Source organism: Callospermophilus lateralis (genome assembly GCF_048772815.1).
Source record: "Callospermophilus lateralis isolate mCalLat2 chromosome 8 unlocalized genomic scaffold, mCalLat2.hap1 SUPER_8_unloc_1, whole genome shotgun sequence".
Lineage (NCBI taxonomy): Eukaryota > Metazoa > Chordata > Mammalia > Rodentia > Sciuridae > Callospermophilus > Callospermophilus lateralis.
Genome location: NW_027510150.1, coordinates 1,557,308 through 1,580,641, shown reverse-complemented (window position 1 = coordinate 1,580,641; position 23,334 = coordinate 1,557,308). Strand labels below are relative to the sequence as shown.

Here is a 23,334-nt window from a genome sequence, read left to right as displayed (position 1 = left end):
CTGAAATTGTATAGAAGGAACCAATATGCTTTCTCCTCTCTAGCCCAGGACTAAAGGCTTCTGAGTCCATCTCTAGCCACAATTGACAGCTGATTTAAAGGAATTCCTGACTGCATCCATCACAACCCCACTGTCAAGATGGCCTAGAAGAAAACATGCAGGTGATTCCTATCACTACAGCCTCTCAGAAAAAAAGGTGTCTCTTTGCAGAATGCAGAGTGGCTTCACCCACTCCTACAGAACTAGCCTTTAAAGCCTTCTGGGTTATCTGGGCCTTGGGCAATGGGCTTTGTGAGAGAAAGCTGATTCTGATACCAGTGGGCAAAGAAAGTGAGAGAAGTGAGTGGCTGGCACCTAGATAGACTTCATCCTCCATCAAAGAGTAAGTACTACCTCAGGGAGGGAGATCCTGGGAACAAGTGAAAAATGTCTTTCTGGCAACAATTGCTAACACTCAACCCCATAAGTAATAGCCCAAATGTGGTCTACTGGGTAGCCCTAAGGGGACTGCCTTATGTAGGTTCAAGATCAAGACAGCCTGCTATGAAGGATGAATCTCCTCCCTGGAGAAACTCCTTCCCAATTTTAGGTACTACAATCAAAGCCCTCAGTGAACTGGAGGCCATACAGGTGGAAGGAAGTGAAATCCTCCAAAACCTGGGCATTGAGGTGCTTCAGAAAACAACCAAGGAATGTGGAGTGAGGTGAGGGCTAGGATAAGGTCTCAAATATTCAGATTTGGAGCCCATTCAACCTCTCTGCATCTTAGATACTGGAGGTACTGACAGAAAGTTGATTAGAATAGCCAAAGAAGAAGGGAGTCACCCAAGAATTCAAGTTTTCAAGTTTTCTCCCTGTTCAGACTTTTCTCCCCAGTAGGAAATTTCCTACAAAGTGTTCAGCTGGCAGGCAGGAACTTAGAAGCACTTGTGATTGCAGGCAGAGAGCTGCTCACAGCTAACTTCACTTCAAGGTGTTTCTTTGTTTCAGAAATTGCTCTTTAGAAAAGACCTTAAACCAGTCAAAGATACACAGCTGCTCTTCTAAGTGACCTAGGGTAAACTTTTCTCACTATAACTCATTATAATGCTAAATTCTCTTCCCTAAATGAAGTGCATCTGCCATTTATTTGGTTTGCTTTGGTTTGGTACTGGGAATAGAAGTCAGGGATGCTTTATCACTGAGCTACATTTTATGGTAGAGATATCTCAGAAGAAAAGAAAAAGAACATGATGCTATCTCTATCATTGTGAGCCCTCCAGAAATCAATCTTGAACATTATTGCTACTTTGTAGTATAGAAATAGAATGTCCAATCAGGAATGTGTTTTACCTCATATGATAAAAAAGACTAGTATTTAAAAGGAAACTAACTAGAATATTTAAGAGATCACTCTTCTACACTAAATGTTCAGTCTTCAGATAAGAATCCACTGAGGCTAGATGCACATACACACTGCTTCCTGTTGAATACCCTGGTGTCTCCTGTCTGTGTGAGAATTCCACACAACATTTTATTCTGTTTTGTTTGAAGCAGAATCTCACTTATCTTATCCTTCTCTTTGCCATATATTTATAATGACCAGCTTGCTTAGAAGTGTTTATATCCTATGAGAAGTGAAAAGAACATCTGAAAAAAGATTTCAAAGATTCTTAAATAAATATTTGTCTACAAAAACTGAAATGAAAACTAACTCAGCTTCTTTTTAGAATCATTACATATTGTATACTATTTAAAAATAACTTATCAAAACTGACTTATGCCCATATTTGCAACTCTTCTCAAATTATTTTTCAAATGTCTAACACAAGAGTTTTTTTTTTTAAATAATTCAGATGACTTTTATAGAAAGTGTCAAAAGGGCTGAAGATGTAGCTCAGTGGTAGAGAGCTTGCCCAGCATGTACAAGGCCCTGAAGTTTAACCCTCAACACTGAAAGAAAAGGGAGAAAGAAGAAAGGAAGAAAGGAAAAAGAGAGGGGATGGGATGGGAGGGAAAGGAATGAGTCATTAAGACAAAATGGCAAGTGGTACTAATATAAATATATGGTGTACTAGCTCTTTAAAAAGTTTACAGAGCTGTAGAATTTTAGTTACATCAAACTGGGTGATATTATTACTATATAGAATGGCACATAATAAGTTCTGCCATAGCCTTGCCTAAACCAAATCAATAGGTGGGTGACCTGGAGAGGACTTCTCCCTGGATTTATTAGGACAGACTTGAACCTTCACTGGTTCAGAATTTATAGCATAGTGGCAGGACCAAGACTTCCCTGACAGGCAGTGTAAATGTGCTAGGCTCCTGAGATCCCATGACCAGGGCTGCATATGCACATGCCCACAGCCCCTCCCCACCACTCACTGGTTCAAAATGGTCTGCTCCATTGCATGGTGCAGGTTTTTTTCCTGACCAAAGGCCTGAGTGTTCACAGCCTGTTTTGGCATGACTGGGCATGGTGTGGTTGTGGAGGGAATAGCCAAAGTAGCCTTAGCATGATGGAGGGGCAACAGCTGTCTCTCAGCCATACTTGGGGGTGGTCCTGGAAGAAGTAAGTAGGGTTGTGATCTATCTTGACTGAAGACATAGAAACACACCCTAGTCCTTATGGCTGTCCATGGGAGTTGGTGATATGTATAGCTATTGGATTTTTTGTTGTTCTCTTGTTTTTGTGGAGCAGTTATCAGTCTGTGAGAAGCAGGCATTACATGAGAAGAGAAAAAAAACTTGCTCTAAAACTTTTTGGACTAATTCAAGAAAAATGTCAACTACTTGAAAATGTTAGCCATGTTCAAAAAGTGTATGAAGGCTTAGAGTGACCTTTAAAGGTTGTCATTTTGGTGAAGGAGTCAGTAAAAGCAGAAAACTTGGAGGCAATATATGAAATCCTGGAGATTCCATATCTAAACTTGAGGATGAAATACTCTTTCTAGAAAAAAGAGCTACAAAAGAGAAAACTAAACATTCTCAACAGGATGAATTGATGGTGGATATATCAAAAAGGACTAAGTCCCTAGAAGATGAATCAAAATCCCTTAAATCACAAATACCTGAAGCTAAAACAACCTTGAGAATATTTTAAATGAATAAAGAAAGAATTACAGTAGCAATAAAAGAGGCTTTGAATGACTTCAGGCAAGTCATAAACAGCTTTTACAAGAAGTTGAAGTATGGAAAGAAAAAGTGAATGACCTTACTAAACAGAAAATTACATTTGAACACTCTAAAGCACATGCAGAACAAGTTCTAAGAGACAAAAAAAATCACATTAAATCTCTGACTGAACACTTGCTTCAGATAAAAGATTGGGCTCCTGTGCTTGAAAAAGTCCTAACAGATGATGGTTACTTGGAAATGTAATGGAAGAGTGAATCAGAAATTGGTGCTCACTTAGAAGATCAGCCAAAAGGGTCTTGGAAAAAACTGGTTTATGATGCTAAGTTAAAGGCCTCTTTTAAAACCTTAGAAGGAGAAAGAAATCAAATTTTTACTTTATTATCTGAAGGAATTGAAACAAAGGAAGACCTGATAGAACATATTAAAAATCTTAAGACAGAACAAGCATCTTTGCAAGCAGAATACACACAGTTTGAAAGTGAGAATCAGAATCTTCAGCAGAAACTTAAAGTCATGATGGAATTATATCAAGAAAATGTAATGAATCTCCAAAGAAAATTAATAGGAGAGGAAAATTATCAAGTAGAGTGATAAGAGAAACTTTGAAAAGAGGAAAAAAAGATCAGCCATACAACTAAATGGCTGGAGACAAATAGAAACCGAACTAAAGATCTTGAAGAAGAATTGGAGAGAACCATTTGTTTTATCAGGGGCACATTATTTACAATGAGAAAAAAGCTCATGGTAGTGAGTTGGCAGCTTAGAGTGCTGAAACATACCTCAATCATTTAAGGAAAAAAAATGCTCACAATAGACAAAAATTAACTGAAATAGAGTTACAATTTAAGCTTGTAGAAAAAATCCTTCTGTGCTTGATGTTTCAAATACTGCCTTTGGCAAAGAGAATTCCCCAAATGGTCCCTCACCATTGGGTCAACCTTCATGTGAAATAAGACCTTCTCATTTGGAAAAGAAGGGTACACTCATACACTCATACTCTCACCTTTGGTGCCAGTAGGAGGAGAAAGAGGCTCAAGGGGCCCAGAGAATCCTTTGGACCATCCAATAGAAATGAAAAAAGAGAATCAAACTGTGATAGGTCAACTTATCCTCAGAGAGCATCTTCTGACACTGGGCCCCTGGAACATCCATGGGAACAGGCTCATAGGATAATGATCCCTTCACCAGGCCAACTATATTCTGATCCACATCTTCATCTACAAAGGCAAGATGGATGTTATTCTAAATATGGTAGACCATCTGGATCAGCAAAACTCAGAAGTTCCACTATGCTGCGTTTGGATAAAATGGATGGGCCTACATATTCAGAAATGGAATCTAGTAGAAATGATACCAAAGTTGATCAAGGTAATTCCAACCTGATTCATATCTCCCTGGTGAAAACCAAGCAACTGGCTCTGGATTTTCTTTCTCATCTTACCCTCCAATCAAAGGTTCATTGTTTTCTGTGGATCCAAGGAGTCAGTTCATGAGAAGAGGACCTTTTCTTCCTCCACCTCCTCCAGAAAACACTTATTGAGCATCTCATAAATATATACAGTACATACTTATATGTACTTTACCTAAATAATTGGGCTGTTATTATAAAAATCAAAATTCCCACAACTAAGAAGAATCCTCTTCTTGATATTTGAGCTGTCATAATTAAAGAAATAGAGTATTCATATCAAGTAAAAGAATTGTATTTTTTAAAAATAAGGGCTGGTTTTGCAACTCAGTGATAGAGCACTCACTAGAACATGTGAGGTCTTGGGTTCAAGCCTAAGCACCACATATAAAAAATAAAGGTATTATGTCTATCTACAACTAAAAAATATTTTTAAAAATGGTTAACATGGCAAATTTCATGTCATGTATATTTTAACCACAATCAAACATTTAAAATGGAAAGTAACTCAGGGGTGCCAGTGAGGGAGCTGCGGGTCTAAAGGAAAACAGACAGGTGGGTTCTCAGTGAGGATGGCAGGTGGCCTAATTTCAATAGGTGTTTTAGAGGGTGCCACATCTCAGGATATCCAGCCTGGTGAGGTGTCCATTTGAGGATTCATTTGGGAGGTCTTGGTTGGTGATGTCATGCTGTTCATAAATCCTTTCCTGAAATTTTGATTGAATGAGTCATTATGATATTAGCTATATTAATATTGGGTCAGAGGAAAATGTACAACTTTTTTTTAAACATTCAACTTTATGAAGGTCAAAAATATGACAAATATGGCCTCCTATTGTTAGAGTTTTATAGTGACAGATTCCTGGAAATAAGAAATGACAATTTCCTTTCAAACATGAAAACCTCTATTCAAAATATGAATATATTTTATGTACCCATAGGAAAATTTTGTGATACAAATTACATGATGCACTTTTTTCTGAGTCCCCTTTCTTTCATTAGCCCATGCCTTTAAGGAGAGCATCTTCTGAGGCTGCAGGGCATGCTGCCTGAGAGTAGTGCGCTCTGCTCTGAGCAACCTTGAAAGTGGCTCTCTGGTGAGGTCCAGAGGAAGGCAGGAATGGAGAAGACTGGGCAGGGTAATGGCATAGCATGACAAGGAATATTCTAGAAGATGCTGCCTTCTGTCTGGAGAACCTAGTAGAGAAACTGGTGTTGAAAGGAATTGTGGCATCAAAGAACATGGGAGAGGACTCATGCAAAGCATGCTGTGAAACCTCGCTTCTCCTAGGAAGTTTTTAGTAAGCATGTTTCTAACTGTGCCTGAAGAGGTGTGTGGCTGTCTGCATAGGGAACAAAGTGACAAATGACCCTTCCTTCATCAAGGATAAAATCAGTGCCTTAAGCAACTTAGTTAGACCCAATATTTTTGTGACTGGCTTCCTTGAGTTAGCATAATATTTTCGAGGTTCATTTATGTCATAGCATGTCATCAGTACTCCATTCCTTTCTATTGCAGAACAACATTCTATTATATGGATATGCCTTATTTATTAATCTATTTTGTTAGTTGACTTAGTCACTTGTACTTTTTGGCTATTTGAATAATTCTGCTGTAAACACTCATATAACTTTGTTTCTCTTGGATGCACACCTAGGAGTGGTATTGCTGAGTCATTTAGTAAGTCTATGTCTAACATGGAAGGAGTTGCCAGACTGTGCTTGAAAGCAGGGACATCTTTTACCTTTATTCACCAGGTTAAGTGTATCCTTGTCCCTGAGAACATATGCTATTGTCCATGTTATTGATTGTAGCCATCCTTCTACCCATAAAGTGGTCTCTTGTTATGACTTTGATTTGCAATTTCTTAATGATAAATGATGATTGATTTTCAAGCATAATGATCTTTAGAGAAGTGCATTTTCAAGTCTTTAGATACTTTTTATTGGATTTTTCTTTGTTGTTTAGTTGTAACAGCTCTTTCTATATTTGAGGTAACAATTATTTCTGAGTTATAATCTATGATTTGCAAATATTTTCTTCCATTCTGTGAGTTGTCAATTAAATTTCTTAGTGCATTCTTTGATACTCAAAAGCTGTAATTTTTAATAAAGTTTAATTTACTTATTACTTCTTTTGTTGCTTAGCTGGTGCCTTAAATTAGTAACCACTTCTAAATGTAAGGCCACAATAATGTATTCCTATTTTTTTAGAAGTCTGTAATTTTAATTTTGTATTGAGTTCTGTGATATACTTTGAGTGTGTGTGTGTGTGTGTGTGTGTGTATGAAGTGATGTAGGGAGTCTGACTCCATTCTTTTCTGTTCTCACATGCCCATTCATTCTTGTTGATGCCTCAGCACATCATAATATTGACCATACACATAAGGGTTTTCTGCAAAAATTCATACATGATTTGCTCTTCAGGATAAGGAGCCATGAAAGTCTCTCAGTGACACGTTTGCTCTCTCCATCCTTCCTGGCTCACTGTACAGTGCCCACCTGAAGCTATAGGTACAGCCTGTGCTTCCAGAGTTTGGGCTGTCTCTGGGCCTCATGACCTGAGGACTCCACTTTCAGTGAGACTTCATGCCACATGAATAAATGGTGCTGGGAAAACTGGATTGCATATGTAGAAGAATGAAACTAGACCCCTGTCTCTCACCCTGCACAAATATCAAGTCTAAATGAACCAGAAATTGAGAATTAGAATAGAAACCTTGCGACTTCTAGAAAAAAACAGAGGGTTAACACTCCGTCATGAAGATGCAGGCACCAACTTCTTCTATTTTCATTGGTTGTATTGATACCACTCCTTTGGGAGATGAGAGGCACATTCCATTTTCACCCAATGGAGGAGGAAGTCCAGCTTCTCATTGCAAGCTCATCACTGATAGACTTGGGTGGAGTTCAAGCTGTCCACTGCACTTCCACTAGAAACACCCTCAACTGAGGGGCAGAGGTACCTCATTATAGCTTCATCAGTCCCCAGTGGTGCTGTGCTGTGGGATGGTGTTGTCATTTCTGAGCAGGGGTATATTGCACCCGCCCCACGAGCTGTGTCTGGCAGCAACTCACTGGGAAGAGAAAAGTGCCTTGTTACCTCCAGACAGGGAGAAAGTCCAGACACCCAGATGGTCACCATTGACACTGGGATTTCAGTGTCTTGTTGCCACTAAATAGAATGAAAGCCCTAGTTTCCCTCCTAGTCTTCTCTGACTTTCCCATGGACAACAAAATTGGGCTACTTCACCATGGAATCCCTGCTCAGATTTTTCTGGTAGGGCCATTGTTTTCTCTATACTGACCAGAGTTGAAAAGTTTTGTCTTGTTAAGCCTCCTCTTCCTGTTCTTTGGTGGAATGGAGTGGGCTATGGGGAGTTTTCTTTCCATGCTGCCAGACTCTCCAGCACCCAATTCAACATACAGAAGGCAAAGAGAAAACCCAGAAACTCACTTTATGCTATTCCTTGGTCTTCCAATCCTTCGCTTGTCTCCTTTATCTTCTGTTTTCTTCTCTTTGTATTTTTCTACATTCACTTTTCTAACTTTCCAGGGTATTTTAGTAAGAGCAATAAGGAAGTATATCTACTCTATCATGCTCAAGTGGAAGTTATCTATCTCCTTTTAATGTACTCACTCTTTATAGTTGTAAGTGACTAAAATAATTTTAATTATAACTCAAACCTCTATTCATAAATTAGAGAAAGGAAGAAGTTGTAAATAATAGACATCAGCAAAAACGAAGGAAAGAAAAGAAGGAAGAAAGTGATTGCAAATGGAATCACAAAGGGGTCTTCCCATCAGGGGATAGAGATTTGGGAGTCTTCATTCAATGGAACAATAGAGCTACTGGTTAAAATGCTATCTTCTGCCTTTGCGAACATGGTCCACAAGCCCTCGGTGGTCAAGCTTGAAGGACATGATATTCAACCATCAAAATATGAGCATTCTCATTCCCTCTTGCAGCTTTAACAATAGGCCACAAATTACAGACACGAGCATGGCCCAAGGTTTTGTCTGGGCACAGGAGGTGTGTGAATATCTATCAGTAACTCTGGAAGTTACATTGAGCTTCACCTGTAGTGTGGGCCACCTGGAGTCTTCTGTCACCATGTTCAAAGCCACTGTAGTGGCTTAACTCACCCCATTACATCAACTTCTAAAATCCATGGCTATCAAGGAAAATAGACATCCTGACCTGATGTAATAGAAGTACTTGGGATGAACAATGTGATTTAGGGACTGGCCCCAACTCTCTGAGACTCTCCCTCATTTCTCACTTCATGCCCCTAGCCACATCAATGGGACAGTTTTCTGCAACAGATTAGAGCTCAAATCCTCCTGTCTGTTATGTTTAGTCCATGCTCAGAGCACTGGATTAGTGGGAGGTCTGGGTAGTTTGCAGAAATAGTGGAATTACAGAGACCCCTGGTGACTCATCCCAGCTGTAACATTAAGCAATCCAAAGGATTTATATAGCAGGGATCCACAATTTTGTATGCTCTGAGGATTTGCCAGAATGGGTCACAGCAACTACAGAAAGGATATATGTTTGGCAATTGAAGGGGCTGGGTATTTTGGGTTCATAAGCTGCTCTTTTTTCTTCCAGAGTTTCTAAGCATAGTGCACTTCTCAGGACCAGGAACACTTGGCTCTACTAGGATATATAAACAAGGGGGTCCAGCAATCTAAGGGCACCAATTATTTACCATTGTAGCCCAACAAACAACAAACAACAACAGTGTGCACCACAGCAAAAGAATCTATATGCTCAAATAAGGGGGTCCAGCAATCTAAGGGCACCAACTATTTACCATTGTAGCCCAACAAACAACAACAGTGCGCACCACAGCAAGAGAACCTATATGCTCAAAGACACACCAAGTAACAAAAGGGATCCCATTCCTAAAGGACAGGAATCAACCAGCTCAAAAGTCCATGACCAGTCGTGTATCCTGTACCACTTGCAGCAAGCCAGCTCAACAGCAGGAGATGGTATACAATTTAGGTGGAGAGAGGAACACAGAGAAAGAGAGAAGGCCAAAGAAAGAGATGGAGAGCTACGAAGAATGGGAACTGAACAAATCACTACAATATTTCATGTGATGATTAACTGATGGAATGAGTTATTATGCAATCAGGACAGCTCTATGGCCATAATTTAATTACTTTATCATGTGTCCTGATGGATAGAACACAATTTTTCTCTGTCTATTGCTAGCAAAATTAGAGCTATCTTTGATTAGTCTGGATCTTGGTTTCTCATTCTATGAAGAATGAGATGTATAACATGTGTTCATGATTTGTGAGTAAAGCCATTTTCATTGGGTTGTGGTTATCTTGGGTCAGATTACAGAAGGTGTCCTTTAGAGAATTCCAGGGTGACATGACCTCCCCCAGATCTCTGGAGTATGTTTGAGGGCTTTGCTCTGTGAAACGAAGGAAGCACTCTTGAGCTTTCTGCTCTGAACCAGGAACCAAAACCCAATTTCATAGTCCCAGTCCCATGAACAGTGCTGTCAATCTTTCTCTGCTGCCCCACGTCCACCCTCTCAGAGTCCTACTAACTCTCAGTACCTGCCACCTCTACACTTCACCTGAGAGCTGCCCACTCACATTGCTCTGTCTGTGTGGCTGGTTGGGCATGTTGGGGACCAAATTCTAGGAGAGTGATGAAAGGGAGTCACAGTCCATGGCTTCCAGACTCAGGGACTGTGGGCTCAGCTTTTTCATGTCTGATTTACAATAGGTCTAAGCCCCAGGTCTGAGATGGCCAGGGGTTTGTCTGGCTCCCTTTCTCATCTTGTTCCATGAGTCTGCTGTGTGATGGTTCTGTCCTTCACCCAGATTAACATGTGCACCCCAGTTTTTTCCCTGCTTCTAGGGAGCCCCACTAAGGCAGCCACATTCTAAGAACACTGGAGTTCTAGATTCAGTGTGGTCAGGAGGTAATGATTGCTGAGCATGACATGAAGGAAAACAAGAGAGAGAAGACACTGGAGGAAGGGAGTCAGAGAAATCACAAATTTGTGCTCTTTAAAGAAAGTTAAATTATCGGGTTCATAAATGTTTACAGTGTTGTCAAAATCAGGACTTGGTTTTATTTATCCTTAGGCCAACTCTCCCGTATTCTCAGAGAACTCAGACTAAGCTCAGTCTCCTACTTCCCAGCAGTCTACTTGATACATATTCTTGGGTGTTGACCATGTAGTAGGCTTTTTTCAAATGCTGGGTGTATGTTGGAGGTATGACAGTCTTTTCCTGTGGGTCTTGTGTCAGTGTGAGGAGTAGGACAATGACTTTGTAAAGCTATAAAAGAGAATCCTTCGCTGGAATTCTGTAGGAATTCTGGAGATTGAATCTAGGTCCTTAGATCAGGTCAGTAGGACAAACCATCATCTCACTGCATTGGTGAGTCCACCAAACCTCTAAGACAAGCTTCCCTACATTATTACACATTTCAGAGTGAGACATCTGGGCCACCCACCCACTGGTTTTGGCATCTCTGCTCATGCAGTGAATGACTTTGTGCAGATGATATGTTTGCGTGTCCTCCCTTGTTTCCTTTCCTACTTGTGTCCCTAGAGCCATCATTTGTTCTCACTCCTGAGTTGTCAGTGATGCACTTTTCATTCATTTGCATCTCCTGACCCTCACTTTTGGGAAACCCACTAGATCCCACATAGAAAAAAACATCCTTGGGTAGTAAAGGGATGTTCTGGAAATATCACCATACATTTGTGTGCCCAGCCACTCACCCACACCAACATGGAGCTCAGGGTCTTTACCCATTGTTCTCTATAATTTTCATGTCCATCTTGTGAATAGATTGCACCTATTAGACAAAGAACAAAAGCTTATGGATCTTAATAAATCACAAGTGGCAACAAACCAGCAAAAGGCAGCACTGAGAGGGGCATCAGCAGCCATCCAATACCCAAGCCTGTGCTTTTCTCTGCTTTCCTAGAACATGCTCTCTTCACACCCTTTTCTTTCTTACTATTGTGTTTCTTATGAAAGCTCACATTGCAAAGTCAGTTTCAACTGAAAAATAAATTTAAAATGGAGCTATCAACCCCACAGTAACATGCATAATAGCTCAAATACTAAGAATCCAGAACTTCAAACTGACCCAGAAATAGCCAAGTGAACAAGGAAGTAGATAAACAAACAACATAACATATGATCCAGAGTCTTGGCTGTGGGTTCAGATGTATCAGGGCTTGAACCCAGCACTGCCCCTCGCTGGTTGTGTAACCAATAGCTTCTTACTTAACATCTCCAAGCCTCAGTTGCCCCAGAGGAACAGGGGAGCATGAAGGCCTTGATGTTATGGGGCCAAGGAGGACTCTGATGTGATGTGAGTCACAGAGTGAGTGGTGGGTGACAAAGGATTAATAAGACAGATCTACTCCCAGGATTTCTGTGCCAAGATCAAGAAATCCAGAGAGTTAAACTAAACTCCACCACCAACCAAAGATCTCCCTTCAACAGATCTTGAAAGGGCTAAGAATAGATGCAGAGCAACCGATGGCCCTAGGGTTCCCAGAGGTGAAGGAGAAAGTGGAAGCACTCAGGGAAGGTGATAATGGAGCACCACAAAACCACAGGTGGCAGCAGAGAAGTCAGGGGGGCTTGGAACCTTGTCCTCAGGGACCAGTGGGTCAGCACTGAGCTGCATTCACCAGTGTGCACTGCCCAGAGAGGGTCCTGATGGTGGCACTGTAGCACAAGGGGACTCTACTTCCTTTTTCCAGGGGTGAATTCAAACACAGAGCAAGTCCTGGACCCCTTCCATGGTCACAGTGGCCTTGAAATGTGCTCCAGCAGGACAGTCTGGTTAGCCTCTGTGAGGTTCTGAGTCTTGGGGTGATGATGATAGACCCTCCCTCCCATGCTTATGAGGTTTCCAAAAATAAAGACTGTACCACACTTATCCCAGCTCTGGCCCAGGTGATTGATCCATCAGGCTAGCCATCACAGCTAGTTCTGCTATAATTACTACAAAAAGCACATTCAGTGATATACGAATTTGCAAAATAGGGCACTAATTAAATCAAAGCCACACATAAAAAGTAAATATTTTGCAGGCATTAGATGATGTTTATGAAGAATTTGGACTAATATGTTAAATATTTATGTTTATAATTGGGTGAAAAAAACAGAATACAAAAGGGTACATAAAATATGTTCAAGAGAAAATATAAGTATATGCAGAAAAAAAGAGAAAAAATAGTATCATATATTCATAAGTTTCACCTTTATTTGGATATTTTCCTTTATTGTGCTGCATGTTGTTTTCTGCACTTTGGGTAAAGTTCCTATGATTAGTATCATTTTATATTAATGAAGGGAATTTATATTTTGAAAAGGAAAAAAAAGAGTGTATTCTCTAGCCATATCTACATGATGAAGAATGCAGGTCACATGGGAGGGACATTGTGGCCTTTGAGAATTTTCCCCAAGAGTGTGAGGAAGTCATTAGTGCAAAGGGGTCATATGCACAACCCTAGCCTCAGGCTGAAGAATAAGCATTCCAGGTGCAAGCCCAATGTCACCTCATGGTCATACTTAAGAACCTGGGACAGATACCTACATAAATGTACCTTGATAACACCATTATATAAATAACAGGGCTTTAGGTAGAAGCCATTGCAAAAATCATTTGCAGAAAGCATATTTAAACAGAAAAAGAAAATGAGTATTCTGCATCTACTGACAAATATATATAAAGAATTACCCCTCATTCTCTTTGGCACTGAAGAGACCCGACTGACATCTTGGCTCCAATCAGCAAGATTAATGGAGAAAGATCAGAGGACAGAGCCACAGCCCTCAGGTTAGAGAAGCAAACTAGGAGTGTCTCTTGCCCCTTAGCAGAAACAGAGGCCACCAGTCCACAGACCACAGTAGTAATTTCAAATTGAGTTACAAATAAGGAGAGCCCTCTAAACCTGTAGGAAACATCTTCCTTCAGGGAGTGGAGAAGCAATGTTAATCACACATACATAAAAACCCAGACCAGTTGGACTTGTGACTACTTAATGCTGGAGTATGCACTTCTGAGAAAAGAATGAGATCATGTTCACCAAGAGTAGATGTATTAGCAGTGCTATCTCAGATAAACAAAGGCCATCCCTGGGATAGAGGAAAGACACATGGGTGGTGGAAACATTAGGATGGGGAACGATTTAATCGACCTGGCCCACCCTGCTGACCCCCACAAGCTTTCACTGTTGAAAAGCAATTTACCTGCCTGCCAAAGTCCACAGGCTGTGTCCCATTCCTCAGCAAGCTACCTGTTATCTGCAGAATAAATGTAGGCTCTGAAATGCTAATATGGAGAATACTAGTTAAACTGAAGGGCAGAAACTTTTGTGACCTTTATACCACTCAGATACTGGAACTCAGGAAGATAAGGATAATTTCCTGTTATAGCAGTGGAGACTTGAAAATCTGATGTCATCCTGCTGTCAGTCAAAAGTCAAGAGCTAAACCTGAGTAAGACCCTCTGCAAACTTCCCTGGCCCCCAGTAAAGCTAGAGGGCAGGAGAAGCATGGTATCCCTCTCCTCTTGGAGGGGACCCATTGTCCCCCTTGAGAGTGTCCCTTTTTCCTTCTCCTGTTCCATATAATGAACTCTTGCATTTTACTCTGAGAAACATATCTGCAATCTTTCTGACTTGATCATGAGAATCAGGGTTTAAAGGGGGGCCATCATGTTGCCTCTGACTCCCAGAAGGCCCTGTAATTCCTGCAGCTGGAAGGCAAGCTCTACCTGACGCTGTGGAACAGGAGGATCAGAGCTGTTGGTGTCAAGCTCCTGGGTGTGCCTTGTGAGTGCAGTGCTGGGGATTGGACTTGTAACACGGATGCAGCCATATGAGTTGGAAATGACCACCCAGTTTCACAGACAGAAAACCTGAACATTAATATAGTCATTTAATAATGTTCAGCAATCAAAATCAGGTTATAATCAAGGTCATCTCAATCTAAAGCTCTTACAAGACATGTTTAGACCTTTTGTAAAATGTGGCTTTTATGTAAAAACCTCATAGTAACCATTTCTGCATGGGCTGGCCCAATTAGAAGCTACATTCCAAACACTAGTTCTCTAGGTTTGAGCTGATAGAGCTGAGCAGACTCACCAGGGAGATCTAGCCCCTTTTCTTACAGACTAAGTTCTGTGGGGTGAAGTTGTAGCGGGCCCATGTTCCCCCTCTGCCCACAGGGCCAGCAGGAGGGGAAGCTCCCAGCCACTTGCCAGCTGTGGGGGCTTCCCAGTCCCTGGACCTTGTAGCAGGAGTCCTCCATGCTGCCAAATGTAGAGCATGAGAGGCTGACCTGAAAAACCCCACAGGATTCTGGGAGCTATGGTATTAACCAACCTCGATCTAAGAATCAAGATGGGAAACTGCACTACGGGTAATGGTGCCTTCTATCAATCACTACTAAACCCTCCATTGGCACCAGGAACTGGGTTCAAAGTTTTTTTTCCAACACAGATCTCAGGATGATCCCACTAAGCAGTGAGGAATAACACTGATATTATTTCCACATCCCATGAAAGAAAAATCTATGTTGATTCACTATATTTCTGTTATCTCTTAAGCTTTGTCACTTAAGACGGTATTTAATTTAGCACAAGCAATGAACTTGGCTATTGTTTTGCTGTTGTTGCCATTTAGTGCAGGCTAATTAGTCAGCATTGTGTAACAACCATCAAGATTCCAGGAAGCTTGTTACCTGGACTGGTTTGAGGACTGGCAAATCCAGCTATAAAGAAAACACCATCAAGAAAAATTCAGGACAGTGAAGGATGCATCCCCTTGGATGAGAGAGACCCAATGCCACATTGTGAGGAACTGATGCTCATCGGCCGTGACTTCCACAGTGGACTTTCAGAAGGCCTTTCTTTAACCAGCATGTTTAATGAGCAGTGCAGGTAAGAGGGTTATCGAAGGTCAGTGGCTCCAGTGTGATTGACAAGGAGGTAGGAACCTAGCAGCAGGAGAGTGGGAATATGCACAGCATTCCTGAACAGGTAGCAAAAAATTATGAATTTAATCACCCCCACCCCACCTCAGTCCGCACTTGTGTGCACGCTCTCTCTCTCTGTATGTCCTTGTTTGCTCATACTCAACAGACCTTGGCAAACATACCTTCTCCATGAAGGAAGATTTATCCACAGGTGAAGCACTCCATTCATCTCCTCACCCTGTGCCCAGCACTGAGCATTACATTTACTGCTCATCTAATTCTCCCATCAAAACCACAGATCAAGGAATTCCATTATGCTGGGTGTCTTAGCTTCCTGGAGCCTCTATTTAATACAAGAATTATCTGCCATGCAAGCAGACAAAATGCACATATTCAAATCAAAGATTTGGCAGATTTTACACAATTCACACCTGTTTATCTGGCTGGTGTGTCAATATCCTGGGGAACCGCTCAGCCTCATGCCCTGCCATCTGCACCCCATCACAACAACTTCCCATCAACAGTCACTCTCCTGGTAATCTCCACAGGCAAAGAGACACATGCACACGAAGGGGGCTTCTATCAGAGAAGCAGATGAGCTTGCTAATGAAGAAGGTAAAAACTGGAGCCACAATGAGCTACGTATCATAAATGAGTACAAATTACATTGCTGCCACTCACTGGTTTAGACATTTGCTGTGAAGCCACATCATGGGACCCTGCTGGCACAAGACAAGATGGTCAGCACTCTGTTGGGTGACCCTGGGTGCCTCTATTCCTGAAGCCAGCCACACCCACTCCTGCCTCAGGGCCCCCTCTTGGCATCTGCCTGGATGGCTCCCAGGCATCTTTCCTCTTCAGAGAACACTGTCCCCACACCCTCCCAGGGGGGCCTGACCTACCCCTGCTGTATCTGGTAGCCCTGTCACCTACCACATCTCTTCATTTCATTACCCCATCTGTTACCTTCATCATACTTCATCCCACTGTCATCAAGGGCCACTCACATCACTGCATGGGGCACAGGTGTCATTCTCCCAAGTACACACAGACACATCCTCTGTAGCATGTATGGAGACAGAACTCGTAACCTGCCCCTGCTCTAAGGAGGTGGTATGCCCGGCACTCAGCCCTGGGTCCAGCTCCCTGTCCTGGCAGAGCTGACCCAGAGCCTGGACATGACCAGAAGGAGGGCTGGATATCACTGGCTGCAGAGATGTGCCTATTGCCACTAATTCACCTGGAGGTCCTGTGACACTGGTGTGACAGCACCTGGTGCACCATCCTCTCCTCCTGGGCTTCTCTGCACCTGCAGGACCCAGGCTGGTGCTGCGGCAGAAGCAGCCATATTCAGCCACCTTCTGTGGAAATGACTGACCACAGGACCTGAGATGCCAAGTCTCCTGGGAACCCAGGGCCTCTGGTGCCAGGGATCAGTCCTGGTCTGCTAAACCAGGTAAGAGATGCTTTGAAGCAGCCTTACATGCATAAGATGATCCCAGCCCCAAAGGCTTGGTTGTCCTGGCCTTGACTCACTGTGAGTGGCCAGGTTGAGTCAAGCACTGCCTCACTCTGCATGAGCCTCCACCCAGCACAGATGCTATTGCATGAATCAATTAACTTTGCACTGATCACACTGATTAATCCCCAGCATATGCTCATTACATGAAAATCATGGGCTGATTGTCCACTTCAGGGAATACAAGAGCCTCTTCAGCCTGAGTGCACATTGGCACTTTGTTTGTGCCCCGTAATGAAAGCACTTAGGATTTCTCTTGTGTGTTTTCTTCATGGCAGCAGCATCTCTGAGGTTTGTGGGCCTCACAGGAGCTGTATTTAATCAGGCACACCTGCAGCAACAGCAAGATTTAAACCTCATTCTGAGAATGTCCCACCCAACTTAATAGGAGACATTAACCAAGGATAGACAGTGGGAATCACATTACCTGAAAAGCCAGAGATGAAAGTGTGTGTGTGTGTGTGTGTGTGTGTGTGTGTGTGTGTGTGTGTATGTGATGGCCTTACTAGGCATCACCTGTGGTAATTATTAAATGTCTCTGCAGGAAGAACAGCCCATTAGCATCTATGAGCATCTGCAACACACTTTATTCAGAAGTTTGCAATTATTTTAAGGGCAAAATTTTAGGTTTTCTATGGAAAACTTGCTGCTCTAGGAGCTAAAACCACCCTCTTTCACAGAGCAGAAAACTGAGGCACAGAGGGTTTGGTGCTGCTGACACCCCATTCTAGTGAGGGCCAGCACTCGGGGCTCAGACCCGATCTCTGACTGTGGAGCTGAGCTCATCCTGGGCTCTGCTCAGGGTCTTGATGGTTGTCTAGTTCCCAGGTGACTGGGGGAGTCAACGTTATTCTGGACATCGTGGTGCCTCTACATTAAGTGAGACAACTTGTGGGCATTTGGGAGATCAGTCTATAAGGGTCAAGCTGTGCATTGCCAGAGGCCAGCAATTGGCTAACATCTCCCTGCCTCTGCCTGCATCTGACACTCCAGCTCTCTGTGTCCCTCTCTCCACAGAGATGTGCCTGTCAGAGCATCTGTAAAACACTCCATCTGTAACTCACTGCCAAGTCAATGGAGCCTCCTCCACTGCCCCTCCACCATGACTCTGGGCAGTCACCTCCTCACCTTGCTGTCCTTCCACCTGCAGTGCCTCTTTCCATAGGGCCAGCAGATCCCACCATGCCTGTGAACCCACTGGCTCAAAGCTACTCTGGCACAGTGTATGACAACAGAGTGGATGGCATGCCTTGTGTCCCGCCTGCACCTTCTGAAAGTGAAGTCTTATCTTCTCAACCAACCTGCAGATTTTCTAGAGGGCCACTAGTGGATTTTCCTGATATCCAACACACCTGCCCCAGAGCTGTGTACATGGTGAAGCCACAGAGTGTGGGTCAGACATGCTCATTATGGCTACCACTCCTGGGTGCCCCACCCACCTGGACACATTATTTGTCCCTGTTCTAGTACAGATCTGTTGTCCCCCAAGCTGCTCCTAATTTCAGTTCTTTAGGTTGTCCCCAAGTCTGGTCTGTTAGACTTAACAATGGGACCGGGGGAGTAACTCTCCTCTAAGCTACAGGTTGAGAATGTGGGGCAATACAGAGTTACAGGTACCCACTGGGCTCTTAAAGCTTTGAATACAGAAAAGGGGCTCCCTGAACACCCCTCTCCATGTTCCAACTTCAAACTGCAAGGCAGGGTGGGGAACGTTCAGCTCCAGGAGGCCCAAAGTTGGGAAAGGGAAGAGAGTGTTGTTTCAATGAAAATTAAGACAGTTTAAAAACAATTCAATACTCAGAAAAACAGATGTGAGATTACAGTTTTGAACTGCCCTGGGCCCTGAAACTGGATGCATGTAGTCTTCATTCCCCAGCTGTGAAGGCAACCAGGCACCCACCCAAACATTCTCTCTACCCCCACACATAGGATCCACTTCCCACTAGCAGATGAGGTTGATGGGCCCAGCAGCTCTGTTGCAGACATCAAGGGATGGGAGCCATGGGTATCAAACCCCTTCCTTCTTCTCTGAGCTCTCCATAGCTGTGTGAGGAACAGGATCCTCATCTTCTTTGACAGTTCTGTTCTTGTGATGGAGTAAATAAAAAACAGTTCTCAGGGGAAAAAAATGGAAGTAGGTGTTAAATTCCAAATCCCCAAAACCAGGTACTTAACATACATAAGGAATTATGTCTATGGAAAGATTTGGAGGAGACAGGAGCTTTTAAGGAAGATGATGTTCATCATAAAATTATTCATTTCCTGAAAATAGAAAAGACAAGCATCCATCATAGAAAGGAGTTTTGTTCAATTTGGAACTTTTTAAAGAAAGAATCATCCAAGAAAAGACTCACCAATTATAAATTCATGGTCATAGCAACTTATTTGCCCAAAATGGAAACTTGTCTGGGTGTCTTCCAACAGGTGGATGGTTAAACAGATGGTAGTATTTTCATACCATGGAATGCACCTGGGGATTAAAAAGACCTGGAATGTTGATGTATACAGCTTGGAATCTCCAGGAAATTATGTGGAGTAAAAACTCCAAACCCAAGTAACCCTATATTTTGTGATTCCATATATATATATATATATATATATAATGTTTCTTAAATTAAATAGTCAATGAATGGCTGAGAGAAACTGGGAAAGGCAAGAAAAATGGTCATGGTGGAAGATAGGTGGTGAACAGACAAAAGACAGACACGGAGCTTGACATGGCACCAGGAGCCAACCTGGATGAGAACACTGTGACACCTGTGACACATACACACACACACGCACACACACACACACACACACACACACACACACATATACACACAGAGAAAATTATTCCTGGCTATCCCTAAAAAAAACAACAACAACAAACAGACCCAAAACAGAGGGGATTCTGTAAAATATCTAACTAGCATTCCTCAGAATTTTCAGAATCAGGAGTTCAATAATGGATATAGCTTGATAGAAAACGTGAGAGTCAGTCCCAGCTAAGAAGTGTGTCAAGAGACAGGTCAAACACATGCAGTGTGGTTTCCTGAGCCCCCAGACATAAAACGGACCTTGGGTAAAACCAAGGAAGTCTGAGTAAAGCATGGACAACAGTAAGTACTACACATCAATCCTGTGGTGGTGTAGAATAAGTCTTAATATTATAATAAAACATTAGTCAAGTTTTGCATTTTATGATTTCTCTGAATTTAGTTCAATGCAGTACTGAAATATCAGCAATAATTAATTAGTGAGAACAATGTGCCATAGAAACAGTAGCTGTGGATAAAAGGAGACTGATTCTAGGGTCCCAGAGCATTCTGAATCACCTCAGCAACTTTTCTGTAAATTCAAAACTACTGTAAAATAAATAAACCCATTTTTAAGATTAATCATTTTCAGTTCACTATTAACTAAGGCATTTCTCCATCCAGGGGGCACGACAAAGGTCAGGAGCAAACATTGTTCTCACAAAGCTCCCTGAACACCCTAAACAGAGTACCTGACATGTTTTCAGTTTCCTCCATGGAAATGAAAGTTGGTTCCTTTAGCAAAAGAGCATCACCAAGGAAGGTTTCCAGTGATGCCACCAAGCAGCACTGTGAATTTGGGTTTCAGGACTATTGGGGTTAGATCTTCCAAGATGGCCTGTGGAAGGTGATTGGGGGTTCTAATGTGAGCCCTTAGTTAGCAATGAGGAGATGTAGGCTAAAGCCTTCCCTCCCAGAGGATGCGTGCTATGTTTTAGCTCACAAAGCCCTCAACAGCCATCTCTAGCACTGAGTAACTTTTGCTGGGAAAGAAAATGCTCTTTTCCTTTGATTCCTAGTGGCTCAGGACCTGGAAAGTGGAGATGAAGTGGCACCCCCTTTCTCCACAGAAAAGCCCTCTTCACCATGGATAATTTTAGGACTGTCAGAGAAAGAGTCCAATGTAGATAAACTTCCTATTTTCATGTCACGCTGTTTACTTGGCCACTGGCTGAGATGATACCAGCACTCCAGGCGCTGGACACCCCCTTACTAGTTTTCACAAACCTATCATGTATAGTACTTTGAAGATACGTGCAAACAAGGGCTCTGGCCTTGAGCTGGGCTTCACAGAGATGTCTACATTTTTAAGATAAGTTACAATTTGGCTCCGTGGTAACAGCTGGCAGGAGGAGGAAAGAAAGGGGAGAAGAAACTCTTCCCTTCCGAGGTGTTGTCCTTGAAGAGTTAACTTTTCCAGAACAGAGAAAGAAAAAGCTGCTTTTATGTGAAATTCTACAGACTGTGAACTTCTGAGCCCCTCCCCTTACATACTGGGTATTAAACTCTGAAACTCCCTGAACTTGGGGTTCAGGGGATTGATTGATTACAGCAAAGGCTGTTCCCTCTGAACCTGGCTGCAGCCATATAAAACTGTTTTCTGCTATCTTCTGTGCCCTGCCTCGTTTGTCCCTACAACATTTTTGGTGACCCAGATGGGACAGAGGAGGTAAGGAAGGCTATTCTGCCTCTCTTGTCTCTGGGGATCGGCTTTCCTAGGGTGATGGGGGACAGGGCGATGGTGCGCCCAGGCCACTCTTGGCCTGAAGGAGAATCAACTCACCCAGCGCCCTGGGGCTGCCACCCGGAGCACAACAGAACCCACAGGCAGCAGGAACCAGAATTAGGGTTTTCAACACCGCCCATCTGAACAGGTAGGACCCGGGTCCATTTGGTTTTGTAGCCCACCTGACTTCTCCTTCGAGGCCTAAGCAGGTGAAAGAGAGGCTTGATCACCCTCTGTTGGGTCCTGAGTACCCTCCAAAGTGGTTGGAGCTGAAATGGACCCGGGGAGTCGTCTGTTTGTGGTCAGCGAGCAGAGGGGAAACCGTGACTCCCTTTTCTGTTTGGTTTGGAATTTGGCGGGGTATAAATTCTGTACTGGCCATCTCTGTGTGAAAGTGTGTGAATGAGATGGACAAAGGAAAGGGTTCTGACCCAACCCGAGGGCCGAAGTGAGTGCAGAGTCCTGATCCATGGTTCTGTGGCAACTCATACAGTCTATGGAGGAATTGCACCAACCAACATCTAGGTGAAAGTTCCAGGTCGGGCGTTGTTACCGACCCGCAAGGCTAAGAGGGCCCTAAGTCCCCATGAGGGGAGCAGCCGGAGATGGACGAAGCGAGTCTTGTCCTAACTGTGTTTTGTTCTAAGTGTGCGAGACCAATGCAGGGTGGAACATGGGAGGCACCTAAGGAAACTGAGCTTTCTGAAATGTGTGTGAGCAGCAATCTTTAGGAAGGTTTTCCTGGTAACTGTGGGGTGAGACTCACTCCACAAAGGTTGCATACTCTGTGAATTAGAGTGGCTCACCCAAGATGCAGGCTGGCCATGAGAAGGATCTTTAGATGACAGAGTCATTGCTGAGGTCTTTTTGATTGTTATTGGAGTCCCTGTACCATTTCTCTTACATTGATTTCTGTCAAGAGATAGTACAGAAACAGCCCCCTTGGTTGAGAGCCTGTCTAGATGGACATTCCAAGCTAATGTTAGCCAGGAGCATAGTGGTCTCTAAGACCCACTTAGTGGTCTCTAAGACCCAGCTAAACAGAAAACCTGACTTGGAATGACAGGAAAGGGAACAGTTTTTCCCGTGAGCCAGAAGAGGACCCATGACCAATTTTTCCAAGACCACTGGGACAGCAGAATGTCCCCTCAGCCCCCTTCTCCTCAGAGGCAACAAATGATGGCCCCCAATACTGGCTATTCTTTCCTCTGTCATGGCCTCAGAGCCAAAGGCTTCCTAGGACCAAAGACTCTTTCACCTCCCAAGATTAAGGTGGGAGATTTGTCCCAAGACTTAAGCCACAACTCAGATGAAAACTCTCCGGATGCCCCTGCAAGGGACTAAAGGACATACCCATGTTGTCCAGAAGAGAAATGTCTGAGGGAGATAAGGCAGTTTTGTGTGAGAGCCTTTCTCCACCATTGAGCTCATAAGCTAGAAACATCATACTCCCTCCTACATGGAGAAACCCTGGACCATGACTGATCTGATGCAGCCAATTATCCAGACCTAGGATGGGCCCAACAACAAGAAGGTCTAAAGATAAAGAAATGTCAAGAAGCCCTCATAGGAAGTCTAAAAAAAATAGAAAAAAGAGAACAAAACACACTGTCTGTCCCCAAGAGTTAGAAGGAATGGGAGCCATCCCTGAGCCCTAGCCTAAGTCAAGTGCATCTGCAAACAAACAGAGCTGAGATAAGCCTCCCACTGCTCCAGATTCTCCCTCTCACACTCTCGATAGCCCTGAACATTTCTCTTGGCCCCACATCTGCTTAAGGCCCCT

At 43.0% G+C, this 23,334-nt stretch overlaps 1 pseudogene; it reads left to right on the top strand.

The window, feature by feature from the left end:
- Positions 1-155: 155 nt before the first annotated feature.
- LOC143385797 (cTAGE family member 2-like) lies at positions 156-4,657 on the top strand (annotated as a pseudogene).
- Positions 4,658-23,334: the final 18,677 nt, after the last annotated feature.